Here is a 25,673-nt window from a genome sequence, read left to right on the forward strand (position 1 = left end):
GTTTGTTTGATATATAAGTTGTTCGGTTTTTCGTCTAAAAATCGACATTAATTTCTTGACGACCTAATTTTTTCTTTATTTTTTAAAAAATAAAAAAAGTTAAAAGAAATAAATATTATAATTTTAGATAAATATTCGTATATCTTTTAAACATATACTGTTTCATTGGATATCCAATGGTAAAATATTCGTGAAAAATTCATATTCCATTGCTCAGACAAATTATTTTCAACAACTTCTACGTACTGATTTATTTGGCTTAGCTAATGATGTAGTATATTAATGTACATTTAAATTCTTTCAATATGCGGTAACATCTACGTATTGGGTTGCTTATAATCTTTAATAAGTAAGTAACAATACTTTCTTATTTGACCTATATTTATGAAGTCAACTATACATTTAGGTAACAATCAGTGTAATAATAACAAGTAAAAGTATTTCATATTGTATTAATGACACTATGAAGCTTGCTAATAGTTGTAATTTAAGAACTTTTCTCGCGTGTCTAACCCTGAGTAATAAGTTTCTTCGTAAGGGAATGGGGTTCAGTAAGAGGTATTTTGTATTTTTTAATTACGATGAGGCAAATGAAACAGTATATTCACAAGTTTCAAATAAACAATAAACTATATGGATAGCAAATAAACACATGAACACACTAGACCGCCTTTGGACAAATAACATAGAGTCATCTTTCGGTTTCTAGAGAACAAATTATCCCTGCCTTTTTATCCCTGATCATTTAAACTTCCAATGCAGACGTTTAATTTTTTTGTGATTTCCCATTTTTAGGGTTTTATTGCTTTTTAAAACTGTTTACTACTGTTATTATCATACACAGTAATAATACATAGAATTTGATGTTTAACTTAGACTTTCCTTGTATTTGTTGATAGTTTGGGTCAGTAGAGAATACTGTTAATGTATTAGATAGTTTAATCAAATTAAAACTGTAATATTTTATTTACTCTATACATTATTTAATAGACTAATAACTGTAACGCTTAGAGCTTTCTATAATATATCAATAACATTGTTTTACCGCATCAGAAAATATATGTTGTGTTATTCGTATATTACACTTTCACTGACATGATTTAGCTGTTGTGTTGCACGTGATCTGTGACATCGTTGGAAGTCAGACCTTGAGAAGACGTTACGATGAAGTTGGTGATTTTTCTGAGAGGTGGTGCAAAAGTAAACTATATTTTCACTGTTAATTGCCGTTACTAGCCAATATTAAGTCACCAGATGTCGCAAGAGTGTTGTGTTGTCACTTTAGTTAATCATTTCTTAGCTTCAAAATCAATTAAGTGTAAATAGTGAACGTATATTAATTATATACTGCATGAATAGTTTGATTGAATGATAAAGCATGTGATTGCTCAATGGAATTTAAAGTATGCATAAGTTGATTTGAGTAGAGGAGTCAGCCATGCATACAGATAGTTGAGTAAGTTATATTAACATGATTTTGAACACGTAAATCAGCAACTCACGTGATAATCACAGCCAATATAAAATCAGAGTGGAACGGAATATATAAGAACTATATTTTGATGATGATCGGCCATTCATAGTTAGTATGATTCCACCAAATTTGATCGCTTTTGGAAAGAATATGTAACAGCCCTTTCCAACGTCAAAAGTCAATACACTTAGAACATAAATATGATTTAAGATCTGAAACTTAGAATTTAAAAGATGAGAACTATTACCTGAGGATAATAAAGAAATGTGGAGCAAGTTCAGTAATCCAGTTGAATAGCGGGTTCAAGACTATTTAACTAATAAATAATTAGGAAAACTTTTCTTTACCATGTCGCCACACCATGAAAGTGTTATATATATATGGGTTAGGTATGTCGATGACACTTTCGTGGTACTATTCAATTTACTTACGAAGTTAAAGAAAATAATAGTTTACTGCTTTGGGACCTATTAGTTAAGAAAAACATAGATAAGTTAGAAACTACGATCTATCACAAACCTTTTTCTGTTACCATGCCGCCACACCAAGAATCATGTCATATAAAGTCACAAAAAATGTCAGCTTTTTACTTTTATGTTTACAGGTCCTTAAAACTATGTTATAATTCAGCAGATTTAAAAACATAATTGTTGTTAATCAAACTTGTAGCATTACATAGAGGTTTCTTGCCTCATATTGTTGACACAGCTGTGAGAAGATTTAACAAAATAACAAATGTTGATCAAAAAAGTAAAGTAAAATAAACATTTAATAAAATGTTGTTTTTACCATATATCCCAGGTTTACCATATCAAATCTATATAAATATAGTAATACTGTCTGTTTTATATCCATGTAACTACTTCGCAAGGTGTGGATGGACCTTCACCAAAATTGGTATAGAGGTTCAATAGGTCCATGCGGGTGAACCTACAAACTTTCAGTTTTGCGATTTTTATGGATGTTTTTGCGTTTTTTACCACTACTTTACCCCCTGTTGGTAAATCTTCACCAAATTTGGCATGAAGGTTTGTTGGGTCCATGCGGAGATACATGCAAAGTTGCGGTTTCACATTTTGTCTTTAGCAGTTTTTATGGTCGTTTTTTATAATTAAAAATAAGTGAAGAAACTTTTCATGACCCAAGATAACATTTCATTAATCATTAATTTACACAACTTCTGTCCAGGGGACGGGTGCTCCAACTTGTTTTTCAAAAAATTTGAAAACAAAACTAAAATATCATTCCCATTTATAGACCATTAAATAAATTTAGTCAAGTAGTAAATAAAACTAAAGATGAAATCAGTTTAATGGATAAAGCAGGTATTTGTAAAATTGAATGTGAATGTGGTGGTGTATTATACATTGATCAAACTAGAGGAAATTTAAAATTTAGGGTAAATGAACACAAGAGAAATGTCAAAAACAAAAGTGAAACTCTGCTCTAGCTGATTATGCACATTATACTCAACTTATGAAAGAACTGTTATTGTGCCTCAACTGAATAATATGACGTCTGGAAATATAATGGAAATCATAGAAACAATGAAACAGTAAAAATAGTTTAATATTAATAAAGGATAAAGGGTTAGAAAATCAGAAAGTAAGTAGACAGCGTGATCTTTTTTAAGTATAAAAACTGGCAGTCACATGACCATGGTTTTTTGTATTTATTTGTTGCACATCATTTGTTTTCACATTCCTGAATACGTCATGTATGACGTCAAAATATGTAGAGTGTCTTTTTTACGACCGTTTTTAAATAAAATTTTGATTGTGTATTATACAACGTTGATCGTTTGAGTATTTTAAATACTTACACAAATTCCTTCAATTGAACCCATCAAGAGGGTATTTTTCAAAAAAAGGAATAATGAGTTTATGTCATCCTCTGTACAAGTAATATTAAAGTGTTTCAAAGTTTGTTTTTCTACCTGAGAACTGCCCTTGCAATTAATGGGTTATAATATTTCTGGAAATAAATTTCTACTTTACTTTCCATAATAATTGAAGCGTAATGAAAGACTTGCAGTTGGCGCAAGTTAAGATCTTGTCTTACTCCAGTTAACTTGATTATAGAAAAACGTAAACCTGATTATTTTCCAGCAAAAGACATTAAACTTAGAAAAGATCAGTTTAAACATTATTTCGTAAACAACGATTCAAAAAGATAAACTAAGTTAATAAAAATAATAATGTTTTCATAGATTTGAATATTTCTGCTTTAAAAACTATTTCAAACCTACATAAAGGCTAAAATATTTTAACATCACAATTTATACCTGAGCGCAAGATTTGATTGTTTATTTGAAACGAAAAAGTGTAAAATGTATGTTTAAGCCTGAACATATTCTGTAATTTCAGCTGTGGAGGTTTTATATCTGTGACCTGCAATTCGATTGAGACTTATAATTGGGACATTCAAACCAGTTATTCGATTAGGAGTTATAATTGTGACAGCCAAACACGCTAACTTGGTTAAGATAAATTGCATAGGCAGCGTGCCCCTTACTGTTTGCTTTCGCTTTTGTCAACATTTGTACATTAAGGATGACTTACTCCTGCAACCTAGGGCCTTTAAAGACAATTTACAGCATTTATCTCATAAAATGCCGTTCTAGTTGAAAATACCATACGAATGTATGTTTAATGAAATTCTTCAGTACACAAACCACAACTGTTCAAACCGTGTACAATACTCAAGTAAAACAATAACTGATGGAGCTGATGTTACTTAAATGTACAGTTCTCAGGTTGTTTTGTTGTGGATTTTATTTGAATAACAATAGCTATTGAGATATGACATCGTTTAAAATTCCAGTTTTCAGGTAGTTTGGTTGTGGATGTTGTTACGTAATATATGGTTTCATATGACAAAATAAGGTGAAGAAATGAAGGATACTTGCACAAGATAAAAGTTTGACAACCTCAAATCTACTTTTGCCGTGGAATAATATAAAGGTGTGTACGTGTGTATAAACAAAAAATACAGCAAACTAACTTTCCCACCTGCGACGTATAAAGATCAGTGGTGGCTCATCAGATGAGACCATGCCTTCTCAAAGATTGTTAACAAATAAATCATCCCTAATTTTTTATATTGATACCAATGTTTTATACGTTTTAGGCCTAAAATTCTTGAAACGCTGCATATTTTTTATTGCAAAACACTCAAAAGGTTTTTTAACTCGATCTCTGCTATTCATCGAGATAACATCTCGTGGTGTGAGACGCAGAACAGTTGATATCTCTCGGTTCTTTTCTTTTTTTACCTGTACAATTTCTCTACACTTGTGACGGAAAATGCCGAGAAAAGCCAAGCTTTCTTGCGGTTTTGAGACCGACTGCACAGCTAATGGATCCAATCAGAACCAAAATTTAAAAACAGCCAATGAAAACCATTTAAAGAAAAGTTTGCAACAACAGGACGCAATGATCAAGGTCTGGTACTAATTTACTGATTAGGTAATTATTTAGTATTTTTAGGGATATAAACACTTCAAAGTAAGTTTCGGTGACTTGATTGGAATGTTTTACGTTTCGAACAATAGTTAGGGTTTGTCTGGCACGACGACGGTTGGTGGTTACAATGTGTTTGCACCTTTGAAAGACCGCTGACTTGAGCTTGCGTATAAATAAATTGAGCCATCTAAAATAACTACATCTTCTTCTATTCTATCCTTTTGGGGGTTTGGGTTAAAAATCGTTGGGCTCCTTCTAAACGTTAACTGAGGGCCCCCTCACAAAACCAATCGGTATATAACATTCTGTACCAGCAATCTAGATTACTTTATGATAGCTGACCTTCTTGAGTCTGTTCTTTGATTCAAAATTTATCACTTAATGTAAATTTATATCATACAGTACTATAAAACTATACGTTGAATATGTATATTTTTCTAACGAGAACCGCCATCAACATAACCCTTCAGTTAACTGATTATAATTGTATTAGGCATAACTTCAGTGACGATAACTTCCATGTTTTATACGTGTTTTGCACATTTGGAGATTTCTCATTAGTTTTAAAACTAGCAAAGCAAAATTATATGCAATACACTTACGCAAAAATTAAAACAAGAATCGACCTCGAACCACGGGTATTTTTATTACTTCGTAGGCGATTCCACATTTCATCGTTCTTATACAGTTATTGTCTTTTTTGTTTTGTTTTTTGCGTACGCTTTACGTTATCTTAACTTATAGATATCTAGTCTGTTAACTCTTTAAGAAGTGAGTTGAAAGAAAAAACACTAAATATGGAGTATGATTAAGTATCTTAACACTCCATGAAACATTCTAATGGATATTACAGTATATACTAGCGAACCCGCAGGCCTATGGCCAACATTTACAAATTTCATCTTTCATCACCTCTCCTTCTATAATGCAAATTTAATGCTTGAGCTACTATTTTGCACTTTTTCAGTTTAACGATCATTGCCGCTATAACGTAAGTTTAATTTCTTTAACCAAGTTACGAACGGCAATTAGTAGGTCTACTTATTTACGTGTTGTAATGTAAATCAATGCCAAAATTGGGGTCTGCGAATACCCAGATTCTTTAAGGAGTTGGGTGAAAAATTTTACCTTTGAGCAAACCTTGGGGCCGAAGCGAGTTGTTTGGCACCATTTATACATTGAGAAAAACAGAATTCTTATAATGACTTGTTCATTTTATAGAATGGATAGTACAATTATTAGATTCAAGGGTAGTCATTAAGAAAACTATGGCTATCAGTAGTCTTATTCAGAACATGATGACTCAGGAAAGAACTATGAATAGTCTTATTCAGAACATCATGATCTGGAAAGAACTATGAATAGTCTTATTCAGAACATGATGACTCTGGAAAGAACTATGAATAGTCTTATTCAGAACATGATGACTCTGGAAAGAACTGTGAATAGTCTTATTCAGAAAATGATGACTCTGGAAAGAACTGTAAATAGTCTTATTCAGAACATGATGACTCTGGAAAGAACTGTGAATAGTCTTATTCAGAACAGGATGACTCTGGAAAGAACTGTGAATAGTCTTATTCAGAACAGGATGACTCTGGAAAGAACTATGAATAGTCTTATTCAGAACATGATGCCTCTGGAAAGAACTGTGAATAGTCTTATTCAGAACAGGATGACTCTGGAAAGAACTATGAATAGTCTTATTCAGAAAATGATGACTCTGGAAAGAACTGTGAATAGTCTTATTCAGAACATGATGACTCTGGAAAGAACTATGAATAGTCTTATTCAGAACATGATGACTCTGGAAAGAACTGTGAATAGTCTTATTCAGAACATGATGACTCTGGAAAGAACTGTGAATAGTGTTATTCAGAAAATGATGACTCTGGAAAGAGCTGTGAATAGTCTTATTCAAAAAATGATGACTCTGGAAAGAGCTGTGAATAGTCTTATTCAGAAAATGATGACTCTGGAAAGAACTGTGAATAGTCTTATTCAGAACATGATGACTCTGGAAAGAACTGTGAATAGTGTTATTCAGAAAATGATGACTCTGGAAAGAGCTGTGAATAGTGTTATTCAGAACTAATAGCTCTGATGATTCTGATGATTGACCGTTATTATTACAACGTGCCCACAGCTGCATATATCAGTAATATTACGTCTCGAGCTCTGAAACCTACGATCCATACTCTGAAACTTTAATCTCTAGTCCACAATCGGTGCACAAGTAGAATAACAGTGAAGTGACAATGTGTTTATATATTTTTTCTGTTGTTTTTTGAAATTAAAATATTCAGGACAAAATTTTTACTTTTGTGCATTACACTATATTTGTATTGAAACATTTTAAATAATTACTATATTTCATACGTGTTTTGGACAATTAGAGATTTGCCATTAGTTTTAGGCTGCATGTCAAAAATATGTGCAGAACACTTAAAAGAAAACTAACTAAAACATTAATCGATCTCGAACACCAGATATCATTTCACCTTATACCTTTATTTTATTTTCTATATTTTGAAGTGTGTTACTTCATTGATGTTTTTAGAATCATCAGTTTACAGATAGACAAACCGCTTTGGTAACAATGTATGTACAACCTTGGGACACCTTCTACGCTACTATGTGAAGTACCAACATATAAAAGTTATTTTTGACAGTAGATGTTGATCTTATAATACATGTCTAATAGTTACGTTTTTTTTGTTTTTTTTACTGTAATCCTACTGTAATCCGGTAGAACAGCGGTAAGTTTATGGACTTTCAACGTTAAAATCCATCATTCGTTTCCCTGCGGTAGACACAGCAGATAGCTCAATGTGATTTTGCTTTAAAACTAACAAACTAATCTCTAAGTTTTCCCACGTCGTCTAAATCAAATATCCACTATTATAATAACCGTTTAACGATGCTCATTTATTAAAAAGAATAGGTTTTTCGAAGACCTAACGTTTTATAAAGAGAATTATAATTATAATAAAGTTTGGCTTTATTAAATGGTGTTCTACAAATGCAGTTGGACAAAATAGAGTTCTAAGTATGCAAGATATTTTTGTCAATAAAACTTACCATAAGAAAAGAAAACCAAGAATGCCTAAATATATATTGTACAGATATTTATTTTGTATATGAAAGAGAATAGAATGATCTATTAGTGTGATGACTTATGCGTTGGTAGATTAACTCATTATACTTCACACTGCATGTTGTGCTAATTAACTAGATGTCTTCTTATCTATATTTTAAAGCCCAATTAAATTAAATGGCTAACCATTTTTCTACCAAGCCTAATCTTTACCCTTTGGTATTTTCAGTTTTTAACCGGTTGTTTGATATAAGTGTCACTGCAGCTGCTCCTTACAAAAAATATAATATAATTTTGAAAGTATAAATAATTGTACAAGAATATTGAATATTATCGGAGCACCAATTCAATTTGGGATATAAAATGTGTTAACACTAATTACTTCGTCTTCATACAAGTTTGTAGATGAAAATATTTGAAAGTGTTATTTTTCTTTTTTCGAGGTAAGTTTATGTAAGTAACACATTAAGTAATGCTACTTTACCTTATCAACCTTTGGTTCAAAGCTACAATATGTATTGTAGAATTTATTCAAATGGCAGACGTAGTACAGATGTTTAATGCACTACTGGGATATACCTCGGACATATTGCCATAATTTGAAATGAAGTGTTTCCATAACGCTCAATCCACGAATAAAACTATAATTTTAAAAAATTATAATTACAGATTTAGCGCAGATAATTTGCAAAGTCTTCACAATATTAAATTTTTACATACATTTGCAAACATGAATTGCATAAATGTACATAATAAGGTAAATGTTCTATGTGTAACATGCACAGTTGTACAAACTGAAAACCGCATCATTGAAACAAAAACAAATGTCATATATAAGTAGCGTAACTTTAACATTAGTAAACGTGCTTTAGAAAATCATATGTAACTGTATTGTGTAGGATGTTAATCGCGCGTTTTATAAGAACGATATGCATAGGGCAATGCATGTGTATGTCGTCGCAGATGCCACCTAGAGGTTCAGTATATTTAACGTCTATTTATTTGGTTAACAGCAAGTTCCTCATCATTCTACAGTAGAGTGCCGCCGGAGATAGGTTAATGGGGGAAGGTTAGAGAAAGTCTTTCCACAGAGAAACATTTATAAAGCAATATTGTCAAAAGATGTAAAGCCAAAGAACGCAACTCATTTCAAAGAAGAGAGCCTTCAAGTTCCTGCAATGAAAGTGGTAAAACTCGCTCAGCAGAGTGTTTGTAATAGCCCAATCAAGAGCAATGCCTATATCACGAAATTAAGAGGCTATGGCTTGAAAATGTACTTCCTAATCCAAAACAGTACTGCCATGGATCTGGCTGTATTCCCTGTGAAGAATGTAATAAAAAGCCATTCAAGGACACATTTCCCAACTAAAATATGTTTCCATGAGAAAAGTAATATGAGAATCTAGAATCTCATCAACGCCATTCGACCAGACACTTGGCATGTTCCCGTGCAGCTTTAGTGGACTTATGACTATGACCTTCAGAGACCTCATTAAGAGTTCGCTTCATCTCTTTCTCTATTGCCAGTCCAACACACTTGCCATTGTTTTGTTTTAGTGTTGTCTCTGTCAGGTTTTGTCAGAGATCACAGTATAATGGACATATACTTAGTTACATCTTATCTGTCGAACCTCCAGTTAGCGGGTCCATACTCTTTTACTTGTATTCGATGGACTTCCAATTAGCTTTACAGAGTAACGAACCCATACTCTGTTACTAGACATCCGTCGTACCTCCAGTTAGCGTTGACAGAGTAACGGCCACATACTTTGTTACTTGATACCCGTTAGACTTCAATAGTTAGAGGATACACTGGCATCCAAAGGTTGTCGCATCAGTCGGGGGGTAACTGAATGAGTGAAGATCATTTCCCCGCTGATTTTTCAAAGCCCGTTCCCTTGGCTGTGGTTTCGCTAGATAGTAGATAGGGAATGCTGCCTAAGGGTTATGAAATTCTTACATAACTATTAAGTAATATGCAAAAGATATGAAGTTTGGGTGCTACTCACCAGAGGGCGTGTTGCTAGACCGTCATGACAAGCTGGGGAAGGAGATAATGTCATAGACACCAGAGAAGATGACATCATAATATCACTTAGTGGCACCAGAGAACGTGCAAATAGTTTGCGAGCAAACCACCAGATAATGTAGTTCAACATTTCATCAATGTCCACATTTAGTTGTATATAAAGCGTTTATTGTTTTGGCATGATAAAAAGTTCGTGATAATATATTTAATTTTATATATGTCACTTTTTTATTTTCACTTACACATGTTTAACAAAGGCAGATATTGTTATTAAAGGTAGCGTTTGTGTAGGCGGAGGATGACTAGTTCATCGTAAGGTGTCTCAACAGATCTAGATTTCATAAGTAAAATTATTACTGGTTTGCCATAACAATAAATGAGTTATTGACGTGTACTTCGTAGTTTTCATTTACATATGCTTTACAAAGTGGAAGGTCTTACTAGATATATTGTGTGTGTCTTACAAAGGCGGACAGTGTTCAGTAGGATTGCGTATATATTTTAAATTATTTTTATATTTTTCATTTACGTGTTGTTAAGATAATTGTATTACAAAGGCTCTACAGGTGGAAGTTGTTACTAGGTGTGTGTCTTACAGAGGCAGGTAGTGTTTAACAGGATGGCATACAGATTTCAACTTACATTTAATTGTGCATGTTTTAATAAAGGTGTTTTTATACTTCTGTATAGAAGCATGCATGGTTCAACATTTTTCAGCTTATTTTTCATTCACTTGTGTTTCTATAGGATGATAGTGTTACTAACACATTTAACGTAGCACTCAAAAGTCTTATCATACTTAATGTTTATCAGTATTGAACAAAACAGCTAATTTTGATTTAATATAATGATTATAGTTTTAGTTTCTATATTCAAGCATACTTTTTACAATTATTGTCCTGAAAAGGACGCTTATTTAAATATCATGCAATAATTTAACATAAAAGCTTGCACTTTCACTAGTTTCTTTTATGCTATCCATATAACTATGATTTTTATTATTCTTAACAAAACTGTCATTTCATACATGTATATTGTATGATAGTTTTCACTTACCTACTCTTTACAAAGGTTGGTAGTCTTTCTATGAGCCAAAGAAGTTAGCATTACGAGGTCTTACTATGGATAGTGTTACTTTAGGCAGATAATGCTTCTATAGTACTGTAGAATTTTGACACGTCTGCTGTACCACTTTCACAAGTAAAACCTTATTTCAACGAGACAACTATTATAACATATATACAGATAATCCATTATTTGAATTAAGCAGTTATTATAATCAGTAATTTACTTTATATATTTTTGTACTAAAAAACTTTCAGTTTACAAGTATATGTACACATATAACACATGTTTCACTAGTTATAATGTATGGTGTAAGACATATTCTCATGTTAACCCTCCATGTATGATTTCATTCCTACCATTTTGCTACAACTAAATATGATAAATGTACGACCTGTTTATCGAATCATTTTACTATTATAGAATCTATTTAAAATAGCATTTTTTCCATTTACTTGAAGTACTATAAAATTAAACTTCACAAACATTTGCGGTCTTAAAGTACAACCTATAATCTGAACTTTCTTTTGCAATAGATATTGAGATAAATCTCTGTATGATGTGAGGATCGTTGTTTGTTAAAAAATACAAAAGTGTTCATGTTGTCTCTCATACAAAATGCGTGGGTTATTGCAACATATTACTGACGCATACCAGCTGATGATAAGATTAGAAAGCTTTTGATTCTTTGTGTCACCTAAGACTAAAACATATAACACTTTCATTTTTACAAACGATAAATTATATTTTCGTATCTTCCAAAATGTCAATTTAGGAAGTTTTCCATATACATTTTTCACCAATGAACATAATCATAAAAGAACCTATGGTTATAAATGAAGTGATTATTTCAAAGATATTTTCTTCACGTGAATTTTGAAACATGCGATGTATTATCTTTCAGTTACAATTTATAGAGAGATTATCAGTTACAAACCAGTGTTCTATGATTTTCTTATATAAAACTCATGTTTCATACAAAACTTCAAGATATACTAATACACTATTTACAAAACATTATAGTTTATAAAATACTGACTCACAGTCCAGTGTAATAATACCTGTGCTATATACTTCTTCTAGCATGTTATTAGACAAATATAATAAATTACCATATACGAAACATAGGAGACTTTTACATATCATGCACTAGAAATCCATCACTAAATTGACTGCCCCATCCTGCTTAACATTAGATCTTGACCCTCACATTATCTCTCCCCCACAGCATAAAACTGATATGTTTCATCATACTCTAATATGTAAGTAAAGACTTGTCAAGTATCACACATACTGAAACAACTTGAAAGGCTCTTTTATATAACATAAATAGTGTGATTCACATATTACTACATTCTTCTTTACTTGCACTCAAAAGTTCTCGCAATGCACCTTTGGCTGACACTGTAATTTTCTTGTAAGAAAACGTTTGTAAAGGACGATAAAGTCAATTTTGATATTGTTTGTAGGTGTCTCATAATGAAGGTCATCATACTGAGTACAAACGTTGATGGATTAAATAGTTTGAAGAACAGCACGAGACCGGAACATCACTCATATATTGAGATAAACCCTCAGTAATATGAAACACGTTGATTGACCACACACGTATTTAATCCATTTAACTGAAAACGTAAATTACACTAATCATATCAAGGCTATCAAGGCGTCAGGCTATAAATTCTTTCAAATATAGAAATTTAAGGTAGTCTTCCCAACCACTGGACATCAGTCTGTAACTGAATCTACTAATTCTCGGACCGACTGTGATGAAGTTGGAACACATGTAAGTTGTTTTCAATAAAATAAACAACCATGGTACAATTTGAAATGAATAAATACATATATTTATATGTCAACTCAAAAGAAAGTGGGAGGTACAATGATACCCAGTGGTAAAATTAAGAATTCATCATTCCTCATTGGGATAAAACATATAACATCAAATTTTCGGTAAGTAAATACTTATATTTTATTTTAAATATATCATTATTAGATATACCCTTCACGTTTTTATTCTACTGGGTTTATGATCCAGCCCTCGTACAGGAAATATAATTAAGTACTAGGTCAAAATCTCAAAAATAAATGTTGGAAACCACTATCACGGGCTTTTATTAGAGCACAATAATGGGTACTTATTTATCACAATCTTCGTTAGCTCATTAATAGTGACGGTTTATTTGGCTAGTTGCTTAAAGAATTTGCCATCAGAGTCTATCAATAACGAAAACAGAATTGGAATACATTTAACGCTCAGTAAACCTATGGCCATTAATCGGTGATGACTGAATGAAAGAAAATTATTAGGCAGTCTGGTAAATAGTAATAGACTTCAGACTTATCTGAATTGATGTATTCGTTTAACATGAACCAAGATTCGATTATCTCTAACCGAGCTGTAAGAAGAAAATATCGAACAGTTGACATATGGTAACCGACTATCTATTCGAAACTCGCTTATATCAGACAAGAAAAGGAAAACACGACTTCACTGGTGCTCAAAGGGCAGTCTACGAACGAAGCGTGCGATATTGTCTCATGAGCCGTGTTTGTTTGTTTGTTGATTTTCGCGCTAAGCTGCTCGAGAGCTATCTGCACTAGCTGTCCCTAATTTAAAAGTGATAAACTAGAGGGAAGTCAGCTAGTTAACACCGCTCACCGCAAACTCTTGGGCTGCTCTTCGATCAACGAAAAGTGTGATTGACCGTCATGTTGTAATGCCCCACGGCTGAAAGGACGAGCATATTCAGCGAGAGGATTCGAACTTGCGACCCGCAACTTGTGAGTCGAGTGTCATATCCACAAGGCCATGTCCGGCCCCATGAGCCACGTGCCACCCTTATCTTTAGTGAGGCTAGAGTGATAACAAGGAAAAAATACCATAGGACACTTGACCCTATTCGAATCGCTGTGACATCAGTCCAGCTAGATTAATAACAGAGAATATTATATAAAAACGACTTGCATGCCATTAAAAATCCGTTTGTTTTTTTGGAATTAAGCACAAAACTACACAATGGGCTATCTGGGCTCTGCCCTCCACGGGTATCGAAACCCAGTTTCTAGCGTTTTAAGTCCGCAGACATACCGCTGTGCCATTGGAAGGTTTAAGTGTTGGATTACCTTTCTTGTCTTTTACAATTGACTTACAGCTCAGTCGCATCATAATGAATTGAACGAAGACTAAAACGTTGGATTCGTATGGCGTCATAGGAATTTAAACATTCATCTGATATGCAAGCTTAATTATAAACTCTGCATCTTACGATTAATGTAAGGATTTTATTCAAACATTAACTGTGTATAACAAAAAAAGTCAAGAGTTCTAAACTGATTGAGATCATGTTTATGGCAGCTAAATATGACCCAAACTTGAATTTTGATTACTGTTCTTTTGTTTCATTACATAATCTGTAATTAAGTCTGCATGATATAAAAATTATAAACAAAGATACATAAAAACCTCTTTTTGTTGTATTTACACAAAAATTGTAATAAAAAAATCAAAGTCAGTATCTCTGCTGGTTTGTATGAGGATGAATGATTTTGTAAGAAAACTTACATGTTTTTAAGATATATAAATTTGTTTCTTGAACAGTAAAATTAATATTGGAATCCATAAACAATTTCTATGAATGATGAACGTACGTTTAACAGACATTTGTATTTCAAATACAGTACTGAAAAATAACATGATACTTGAGTCATGCTTATAAAAAAAATGAGAATTAACTGGCAAGATAAGTGACCAAACGTCAGTATAAGTGACAATAACCAAGAAGTATCTCATTCAAATGCATATACAAAATGGATCTTTTTCTTACACTAACTTCGAGACAATGGGGTAAAAATGGCGGACGTTTATATGTTTACAATTTATTCTTAAACGCCGCCATTTGAGCATATTTCACCGCAATTAACTGTAAGATAACTTTAGGTGTATTATGATTTAATTTAAATATTTTGATTTTTTAGTAGTATTATTTCTGAAAACAAAATTTCCTAATCATTTATTATAATGCCAAACCCACAGTTTTGAGTATTTTGAAGAAGTTTTAATAGAATAATTTCTTATACACTACTTTATGACTTATGAAAATATCTAGATAATACAAGTATAGGGGGGAGTTGAAATACAGGATAAAAGGTCGAAAACCGTATGTGGGAGTATAATGAGGCAAAACGATATAGTACTGTGAATATGACACAAGAGTTGAGTTGAATTTAGGCTTTTTAATACGGGTTGTCATGCATATAGTCTTGTTTTATCCTTATTATATGTTTGTCGTTTATTAATTTATTTGTTTTCCAATTTTGTATTTATCAGTTACTTTATTTTTAGGACTGCAAATCACATAAATCATTATCTTTACATTTTTGTTATAAACAAGGTCAGTAGGTAGATTTATGCTACTTATCGGAAGATCTTTAAAAAAGAACCAGATAAGCATGATAATATAGCGACCATTCACAGTGATATTTATGACACCAAATGTATCCACAGATGACATGAAATTAATTTCAATACCAGTCTTCTTTTATTTGGAATCTTCTGATACGTATTTAATGATGACACCTTATAATAAGGCACGTCCATGAAGCCGTGAATCAATGTTTGTGTCTGCCAAATGACGTGCTTATATGAAATTATATGCATTTTACATTTAAGTTTAATAAACATATATTTTTTCACTTAATTCACTTTTTTTTTTAAGTTTAAGATTATCAAGACACATCTTATGTAGCTGTTTGTCAATTACTTAACTAAAAACATCATTTTCCAGTATTAGGTCAAGAAAGTTTATAGATAACCTATGTTAAAGATATGTATAAATACAGCCCCATCTAGTGATGAAATGGCTAACAAAATCTTCAGGCTTCTTCAAACTTTATGCCTGTGTCCCGACAAACAGTGGGTGACCAAATCAATCAACTCGAGTAGCTATGGAAGCAAATTAATTAACTACCAATATCAAAATTATACCGGTACTTATTTTATGCTTAATAATACATTAAAATTATCAAAAACAACTTGATCTTATGAATGTAATTTGTGAGCCAGATATCACATGGAGCTGAGGTTCCATGTTTCACGTCCTGTTACTCCCCCCTCGAAAAAAATCCAAATGAATAACTTTATTAAATAGTATATACTTACCCTAATTTTCGCGTTAGAGTGTAAAATTGAAACAAAACCTACACAGATATATATATATATTATTTATCGAGTTTCATTTCCATGATACTTATTTTTTCGGTGAGTTCAATGAGCATGTGAGTACAGAAGAAATGTATTTGTTTTACTTATGGCTGTACAAGTATTATTATTATATTATCAGTGCAGCAGTAAAATGAAGTTTTTCATAATTAACAATATTTCTTTTACAGCGAATAAAAGAGGATACGTTATACGTTATTGGCATCTAAATCATTTAAAAAATTGGATTGTATAATTGACTTCCTGATACATTCCTAAATATATTACAGATATAATAACTAACAGTTGAGTGATATAGTTAATTATGAGCTCATCATAGACATCGTTGGTGTTTTTAATTTGATTACTGCACTTCGAAACTACTACGTTATTTCATTATATACACTCGACACACAAATGTACGGGAAATGGAGCTCAACGTTGACGAATAAATAAATGGACCATTTCGTATATTATGACGTTTCGTTATCAAATCACAAAGTTTGTGTTTTTTGAATTGTGATTCTTCCGGTTATTCGAATTTACAGGTAAGGTAGTTTAAGTATAAGGAAACGAAAGTTGGAACATCAAATGTAGTTACAATAAAAATGCATTTCGAATTGCAAAATGTCTTAAGTTGTAATGTATTTAACTTACAACTGGTGTGAAAATTCGCACGGCGTTAGAAGTTATGAGATAAACACAAACTTTTAATGGCTGGAGACGGCTTGAATGGGTAATGAAGAAAAACTTTAATATAAGTTTAACATAACAGCAAATGCACAACGTTTCGACAAGGTTTTGTCATCATCAGGTACACTCACACGGAAAAGGCTTAGGTTATAGATCTACTAATTGCTTTTCTTATGCAAGTAGAAAAGCATAGTAAGAAGTATAGACTAAGACTTGTTTGTATACGTGACGTCAAAGAAAAAAACTTTCACATTGAAATTATCCAATATTACCGATAAAGCGCATTAGCAAAAATATTTTTTCTGTAGAATATTTTACTTTTGTACTTAATTTTAAACTACACTTTTATTATTTATTTACATAATTTTAAAAATACACACTTACAAACAGCGAAAAGTAAAAAAAAAATAACAAAAACATATTAGCAAGTATTCACCAGACGTGATGTAAATTTATAATAACTCTCGACTCGCAATCTGAGGGTCACGAGTTCGAATCCCCATCCTCGAATATGTTCGCCATTTTAGATGTGGGGGAATTATAAAGTGACGACCAATCGTTGCCATCTGGGCCGACCACCAGGTGTAAAAATTACCTGCCGATTCCACAATAGTTGAAATTAATGTTGTTAATGGGTAAAAAAACAACATATATATGCAAGAGTGACAAAGTGTAGGAGCCATATAAAAGTGAATGCGATATCAAAAATTTACTATGTATTAATTCGGAATAAATCAACAGAAACAAAGCAGCAAGTGATTTCATTTATTATTGCTAACGTAACTTTATAATGTTGACTATCAATACATAACACACTTAAAGTAAAAGGTTTAACAAGTTAAAAACAAATACTTAATCTGTCGTTCTTATTATTTCATGAATGATTGCAACTGTTGCAAAGTTAGCAACTTATTTAACTCTTGTCATTTCTGGAAGAAACAAAGTATCTCAGGAAATATCTGCAATTAAAGAAAAATGACCCTGAAAGGCTCAAGCGGTTTTAAAACGTTCTTGCATCTTTATTTGTTGACCTTAAACAAGTGAGGGTCATCTTTTGAAAAAAGTATATGATTTTATTGTAGTTACTGTTTTGTGGTCAAATCTGCCATCTTACTTCAAACAGGTCAGGAAACAAGTGAGAAACGTGAACAGTTAAAGAGACTATCATTCACAACGTCATTTATCGTCTACACACATGGCCTGGATATTAACATTTACTTATGGTGTTTCCGTCGAGAAAGAAGTTATACCCATAAACTAGATGCACTTAAAAACTTCCGCATACGAAGAATGACATACCTGATAATTACATATGTCGTACAATTTATGCTATTAAATTTATACAATATAAGTAACTTCTAGTGAGTTCACATAAGACAGAATGTAATGTATACTAGGTGATGCTGGTGTCGAAAATCTCAAGACTTAAATTTGCAACAGCCTGTTACGTAATAAATTGTAAAAATATGATATTGCGTAAATCTTCGTCTAATGAATAACTTTATTAAACAGTGTATATCCACACAACATTTTATTTTACAGTTTAAAATTGCAATAGGGTGTACACTGATATTTCTTATTCATCGAACTTTACTTCCATGATACTTATTTTTTCAGTGGGTTCAATGAGTATAAAGATACAAGAGATGCACTTGTTTTATTTACCACTATCTATTACCAATGCAGCACTGAAATAATTTGTCATAGTTAACAATAACGACAGCTTTAGAGAATAGTTTGCAATTATATTACTCATGTCTAAAATGTAAGGAATTATAATCTGTTTAGAATAACGAGTTTGTTTGTTGAATTTCGCGCAAAGTTACTGGGGGACTATCTGCGCTAGCCATGCTTAATTTTAAAGTGATAGATGGGGTAGCTGATCAGCACCACCCACCACCAACTCTTGGGCTACTCTTTACAAACGCATAGGGGTATTGATCGTTACGTAATAAACTCCCCATGACTGAAAGGGCGATTATGTTTAGTGGCGGGATTCGAGCCCACGACCTGCAAATTGAATGCCTTAACCACCAGGCCATACGAGACCCAGAAATACAACGAGAAAACCACAAAATAGCCATTGAAATTACCATTTAGGGGCCACTTTACCAATAAGATTGGATAAAAAGAAACCCCTAAAGATGGGACCCTAAAAATAGCTCCAACCTAACTCATAACAACTGCGAGAATCGCAAGTTATGCATAACATACGGCAACGGTGAAAAAAAAGAACGTGAATACCTGTATGGAACAATAATGTATAATACTCCGAACACTATGGCGGCAGTATAGGTAAGACGACCTAGCGTGAGGAGCGGAGCGTCTTACCCTAAGCCACTCATCGTAAGGCAATCGCACTTAACAAGAAAAAAAAAGCAGTGTTTTTTTACTGCAGATCAGGCTGTCTATAAATCCTCATTGTTTGAAGTCAATAAAGTGAAACCCCCTATAATACCTATTTTATAACCATAACAACTCGAAGTGTTTTTCTTAAAAATCGTTTAAAAAACAAAGTCGCATTTTGGTTATTTATAGTCGCATTAGTCCACCAGTGTGGTTATGCACGGATAATATACGTAGAGGTGGCTGTGTTCCCGAAAGGAACACTTTCTCCTACAAAACTTTGGTGAAATAAATAAATATATATGGTGAATCTTTTTGTGCCCTTTAGAGATGGAGGAATTATTTTAATTAACCCATAGATAAAACATATACTACGATTACTTAGAAATCAATATTCTGGTGAAAAACTGATAAAGAGATAGTAGAGTTAATGCGAAGGGAGTGAGCAGTTTATCCCAAATGAAGAACTTTAAGTTTCATCGTTATAATTCATTGAAAAGAGCATTATTTCATAGAAAATTGTGCTTAACGATTTTTTGCTCATACTAGAATTTAATAATCTGTGCAGGTCGGTCAGTAAGCACAGTTGGTTGAAGTCATTATTAGCAGCGATCAGAGACAGAAAAAAAAATGTTACTATTTCAGTCGTTGCTCTCCTGCTGTGACTCGAATCACACGACTTTGTCTTCACAATGTTGTCTGAGAAGCACTCAAGCCTTAATGGTTTCAACAACTGAAATTTTATTTGTTTTGTGCTGCGCGTTTTCGTTTTGAAACGGTAACTGAGAAAGGCGATTTTTGGAAATGCTCACAAAATCTCGATCAAGCAATTTCTCTTTGCGTTTATGTTGAAAATATTGTAAATATATTGTATATGTATATTAATCTTTTTTTGCCATAGCACGTTTTAACTAGTGGTGAAACAACGGATATATTGGCTTAAAATTATATATGTTAAAAAAATTTTTCGAAGGAGTAATGCACAAGAATAAATTAGTAGTAATTTCATAATCATGAAATTCCTATTTGTATATAATTAGCTGGCGAAAGTTTACCGGCCTTACTCTTCGCGAAGAAAAGTGCTTCCTTCTTTATCTAAAGAACGTTATTGATTTGAATTTATAGGAAATACTGTATTTGGTGTTTCAGTATCACAGGGCTTTGTAACGTTAAAAATTGGGTTTCGATACCAGAAGTGAACAGAGAACAGATAGGTCATTGTATAGGCTTACGCTTTACAACAAACAAACAAATACAGATGAGATGTGGAAGTTGTTGTTTTTTGTAATAAATAACATTACTTATAATAGTTTTTGTTTCACCCATAAAGACATTTACCAACTGAACTGTCCTGGAAACAATTTAAAATATAGCCTTAGTATCCGAGGGGGGAAAGTAGTACATTGAAAATTGCGAAATTTACAGTTAGAGTCTCTATTCTACCTTATAATACAATTTACAAAATAACAAGGCGAAATTAAGAATTTAAAACCACTTGTTGTTGATACAAGTTGATTATTACTTATTAAGCCTCAATCAAAATTTAAGTAACATAATTGTTGGAGGCGATGCTAGTTACATACCAGGACAGCAGCGCAAGAATCTTGGACACAGTTTTGTTCACTGTGAAAAATCATTGATTATTTACTTCTCAGTATTGAAACCTGGGCAAGGTTTACCTTTAGAACATATTCTTAATTAATAGACTTATTAACATAAAAATATGTTATCATATTTTACTTTACGTTTAAAAGGAATACCAAATTCATAAGGTAAGAATTCTTTAGATGTGTTTGTTTTGGAATTTTGCGCAAAGCTACTCAAAGGCTATCTGCGCTATTCGTCCCATATTTGGAAATGATAGACTAGAGGGAAAACAGCTAGTCAACTCCACTTATCGCCAACTCTTTGGTTATTCGTTATCAACAAAAAGTGGGATTGAATGTTACATTAAAACGCCCCCATAGCTGAAATGGCGAGCATGTTCGTTGATCTATTCTTTAGAACTACGCTAATATTATATTGTTATTTAAGACACAAAAGAGTCTATATTACATATTTACAAAATAGTCATCTATCTAAAAACAACATCGTACTCAGTGTTTCATGAGTTATAGGTTTTGACTAAACGTACTGTAGACGTATTGATCAGCCACTGAATTATGTTTCTTTGAGTAAACAAGTTTGTAACTTTGAGACAGAAGAAATATAAAAACAATAGAGTATAGGTTCGTATTCCACCAATTATCAGGGATCAGCAAAAGATGTAAACATTAGTATTATCTGACTTATACATTAAACTTGGAAAAACAAATATCTAGAACAGATAAAAGGTGTTGTACATGTTAAACTATATTCAGTTAACTGGTCTGAACTTATTCTATTAATGAATTATACAACTGCTTTAACTAAGAATGTATGAGTGTGTATTTATTCTTCTATGTTCATTGGATAAGGTGTTGTACTTGTTAAACTATATTCAGTTAACTGGTCTGAACTTATTCTATTAATGAATTATACAACTGTTTTAACTAAGAATGTATGAGTGTGTATTTATTCTGCTATGTTCATTGGATAAGGTGTTGTACTTGTTAAACTATATTCAGTTAACTGGTCTGAACTTATTCTATTAATGAATTATACAACTGCTTTAACTAAGAATGTATGAGTGTATGTTTATTCTGCTATGTTCATTGGATAAGGTGTTGTACTTGTTACACTATATTCAGTTAACTGGTCTGAACTTATTCTATTAATGAATTATACAACTGCTTTAACTAAGAATGTATGAGTGTATATTTATTCTGCAATGTTCATTGGATAATCCTAGAATCTAAACGCAAAGCAAATATTTAAAATCTCCAAAAAATGTTCTAATATTTTGTGCTTGACTCTATCATCAAGATAAACAAAGAACTGATATTCTATAGTTCAGTCACGATAAGGAATTTCTCGTCTGAATTAATTTTTAATATTACCGTACACAATACAAAGGTGTATCAATATCATATAACAAAATCCGTATGCTAATTCGTACATTTAAAACTAAGTGACAAAGACGTACCGGTACTATAATTTTTTGTTTGTTCCGTATTGGCTCAAAGATACGGTTTATGGCTTATAACGCTAATATTTGGGTTTTCGATCCCCGTAGCGTAGACAGCCCATTGTGTTTTATTTTCCGGATATTCACACAGTTACCCAGGCTAATTTTAAGTTGATACACTCTAGTTAAGGCAGATAATCAACATCATCCACCGCGAACTATTGGACTACTCTTGTCCCATCGAATATTGAGATTTGTCCGTTACCTTTATAATGGACTAAAAGTCTGGAGCACTTGTTTATTTTTATAGTATGGTGGACTCGTAGATGCGACACGCTAACCACTGAGCCAGGCACAGCCAAGTCTATTCCATTGTTTTATGTTAAAACAATGGAATACCGATAGATAATGGATTTATAACGAATCAGAAACTTAAAGAAGCATATTGTTCAGATTTTACTTTACATTAAACCAACTTAGTTGTATTTATTTATCTATTTTTGCTTTATATGTAAGAGTAAAACAAATTTAGTTTAACTCCCAAGCTACTGACTTGTTTTTTTATACCGTTCATTACCATATTTAATATTTTTTTGTTTTTGCACCTAGTGTAAAAAAAGTAACCTAACATTGTGTGAAATCAGTTATTTTACTGTAAAATTTCACAAGATGCGTAAGCAGTAAGTGCTAGAATTTTGTTTAGATTTTTGTGTGACTCGTATGTTATTAGGGATACTGTGACGAACAAAGTCATAGATCAGTGACCTGCATGAATAGTTTAGAAAATGTGTTAATATATCCAGTATGGACCTTATCAATAATTCTAAGGTTATCTAAATAGTTTACCTTTGAAAGTTTTGTTTTTACTATTTTTGGTTCAATTTATGCCTATAACTATAAATATGTAGTTTATATAATGACATTCACTTTAAAATATACGTACCATCAATGATAAGCTTGTTTACTGTAGCAGCTAAGTTAAACATCTGATGAAACTCTAATACTAGGCAACAATCCATCGTCGATAGCAGCTTAAAAGAATCAAACTGATATTATGTACTACTTATATTGGACTAGTTAAGACTGAAGTGTTTCAGATATATTTATAGTCGCAATAATAGTCTAATCCTCCTCTTCTTGCCCTGAAAGAGCTAATGCTTCAGGAAAATCTACATTAGACTCCACAGTATATAATGCGTTATGTAATATTTTTAGGTATTTGCTGGGGCCTTAGATATTGCAAGTCAACATGCCTGATAAACCCTAACATACTGAGCGAATGGACATAGAACATTTTTTTTTTATATATATCTTCACCTTACGTGTTAATCTAAATTCAGTTTTACAATTTACTATTTTTGGATTAGTTCTCGACCAGGAACTGCTAGCTTCTCTCCCGTTTTCTATATATATTTTTGACTTGACTACAAAATAATATAATGCAGAACACCAATACGTACGTCTTGCATTTTGTAACTTATTAGTTTATTATGTTGTTTTTTTGTTTGTTTTTTTTCTGCTAGGTCTGAACAAAAAGACATTTGATACTCCAGAAACAGTTACAACTTTTCTCGATTTTTAATTTATGTTTTATAGAAGAAATAAAAGATGAAAACTTATAGCCAAATATCAGAATTATCCCAAAACACAAATAATATATATGTTAATAGTCGGGAGAGTAGTAAAGTTAGAGACTATACTCAGAAGATTAACAGTAAAATATATTGATTTAAATAATTGCATAAATGTTTCTGAGAAAACAATAAGGCTTCAATGTAATGAAATGAATCATTAAGTCTTGTATCAGTTTTATATAATTTTTTATTTGTGTCATTTGTTTTTCTACATAAATAGCCAATCACCCAAGTACGAAACTGTAAAACTTCATTCAGAAGAACTTTAAATAAAAAATTGTCAGACACTAATAGTTAATATAACGAACAAAATAAGGCGAAATATTCAGGAAAAATCAATGAATTCATTTCTTTCATGTGGCATATTGTATTTAAATGTAAAAAAAAATTGAAGTTGGAAAGCTTAGAAGTTAGAATATTTCATATTTTTCATATCCGGAATAATTTTGTAAAATGTTCATACATAGTGATCGTTTCCGTTTTGTTGTTCCATTCCGGTTTTAAAAGAAAAAAAAAGGAGAAATGCTTTCCTACACATAATTCTAAATATTTTTAGAATACGAATAGGATTATTGCTTATACGCACTATTTTATTTTTCTTATTAATGAAATGCTTTTTTCAATATTTGAAAATATCTAAATATTCTTTTTCCAAATATTGCTGAACACAGTATATGTACTCGACTCACAAAGCTGAATGATTTGGTAATTATTGGTTTAAAAACGATGAAAGGCTAAACTGAAGGCTTTGTTATGAATTTCAAAAAAAGGTAATTTGTTTATAGGTACGTAATATTAGAAAGATTAGATCTCTAGAAAAGTGTTATCAAGGAATATACCATTTATGGCTTCCACGCGAAAATATGCGAATACAATTTTGTAACAGTTGAATAGTATTAACACCACGGCAATTAACTTATATATACAAATCCAAGCTTTATTCGAGAATGATATATCTTAACTTATTAACATGGTGTATATAAGTTTAACGAATTCCTTTCTGAAAACGGCAAAAACGTCTTCGAAACAAAACTTTCCCTAAACATTAAACATTTCAATTCAAAGACGTTAAGAAAACTTCATGTACCTCTTTCTTTTGCCTACTACTTGCTGAAATGAATTCTAGAATTCAGAGTTACACTTACCTAATGTAGTTGTTGATCATTAAGCTTTTACAGCTTCATCAGTGAGTTGCTTCTAACTATTATTTCGGTAAATTAACGTGTCAAAGCGTACATGCCATGTTGTTTGACCGGCAAGAAAAATGTTGCCCTTGGTAGCTCATTACTCTCGTAGCTCGCTCATGTTCTACAAATGAACTGTCACGTTCAACACGCAGCCCGGAAGATAGGGAGACATTTCTAGAACCAAAGGCTGTATACTTTTTCAAGGCCAGAGAATACCCCTCGTCCTTTACGTTTCGTTTCACAACTCCTACTATTCTAAACTGTCTTCTCGCTTGAAATATAGGGAAGATTAGTCACGTGAGCAAATGCGACGTTTGCGCCGTCCAATGTAAGAGATGCTGATCACAGGTTCTGTTGTTGCGCTGTGTTTGTATAACAAAGTGTAATATTACCTTTTTGGATGTATTTAACAGACTTACTGTCTTTTTCTAATATGGA

The 25,673-nt window shown here is 32.1% G+C and overlaps 1 protein-coding gene across 1 annotated transcript in view; it reads right to left on the reverse strand.

Moving 5' to 3' along the window:
* The window catches only part of LOC106458407 (leucine-rich repeat-containing protein 15-like), a 45,752-nt gene extending 20,279 nt beyond the window's left edge, over window positions 1–25,473 (reverse strand). The window contains exon 1 of the mRNA XM_022384615.1: window positions 25,194–25,473. The gene's annotated coding sequence lies outside the window, so the exon portion shown is untranslated. The remainder of the gene's footprint in view (window positions 1–25,193) is intronic.
* Between the last annotated feature and the right edge of the window lie 200 nt (window positions 25,474–25,673).

Source organism: Limulus polyphemus, unplaced genomic scaffold, assembly GCF_000517525.1.
Source record: "Limulus polyphemus unplaced genomic scaffold, Limulus_polyphemus-2.1.2 Scaffold457, whole genome shotgun sequence".
NCBI lineage: Eukaryota > Metazoa > Arthropoda > Merostomata > Xiphosura > Limulidae > Limulus > Limulus polyphemus.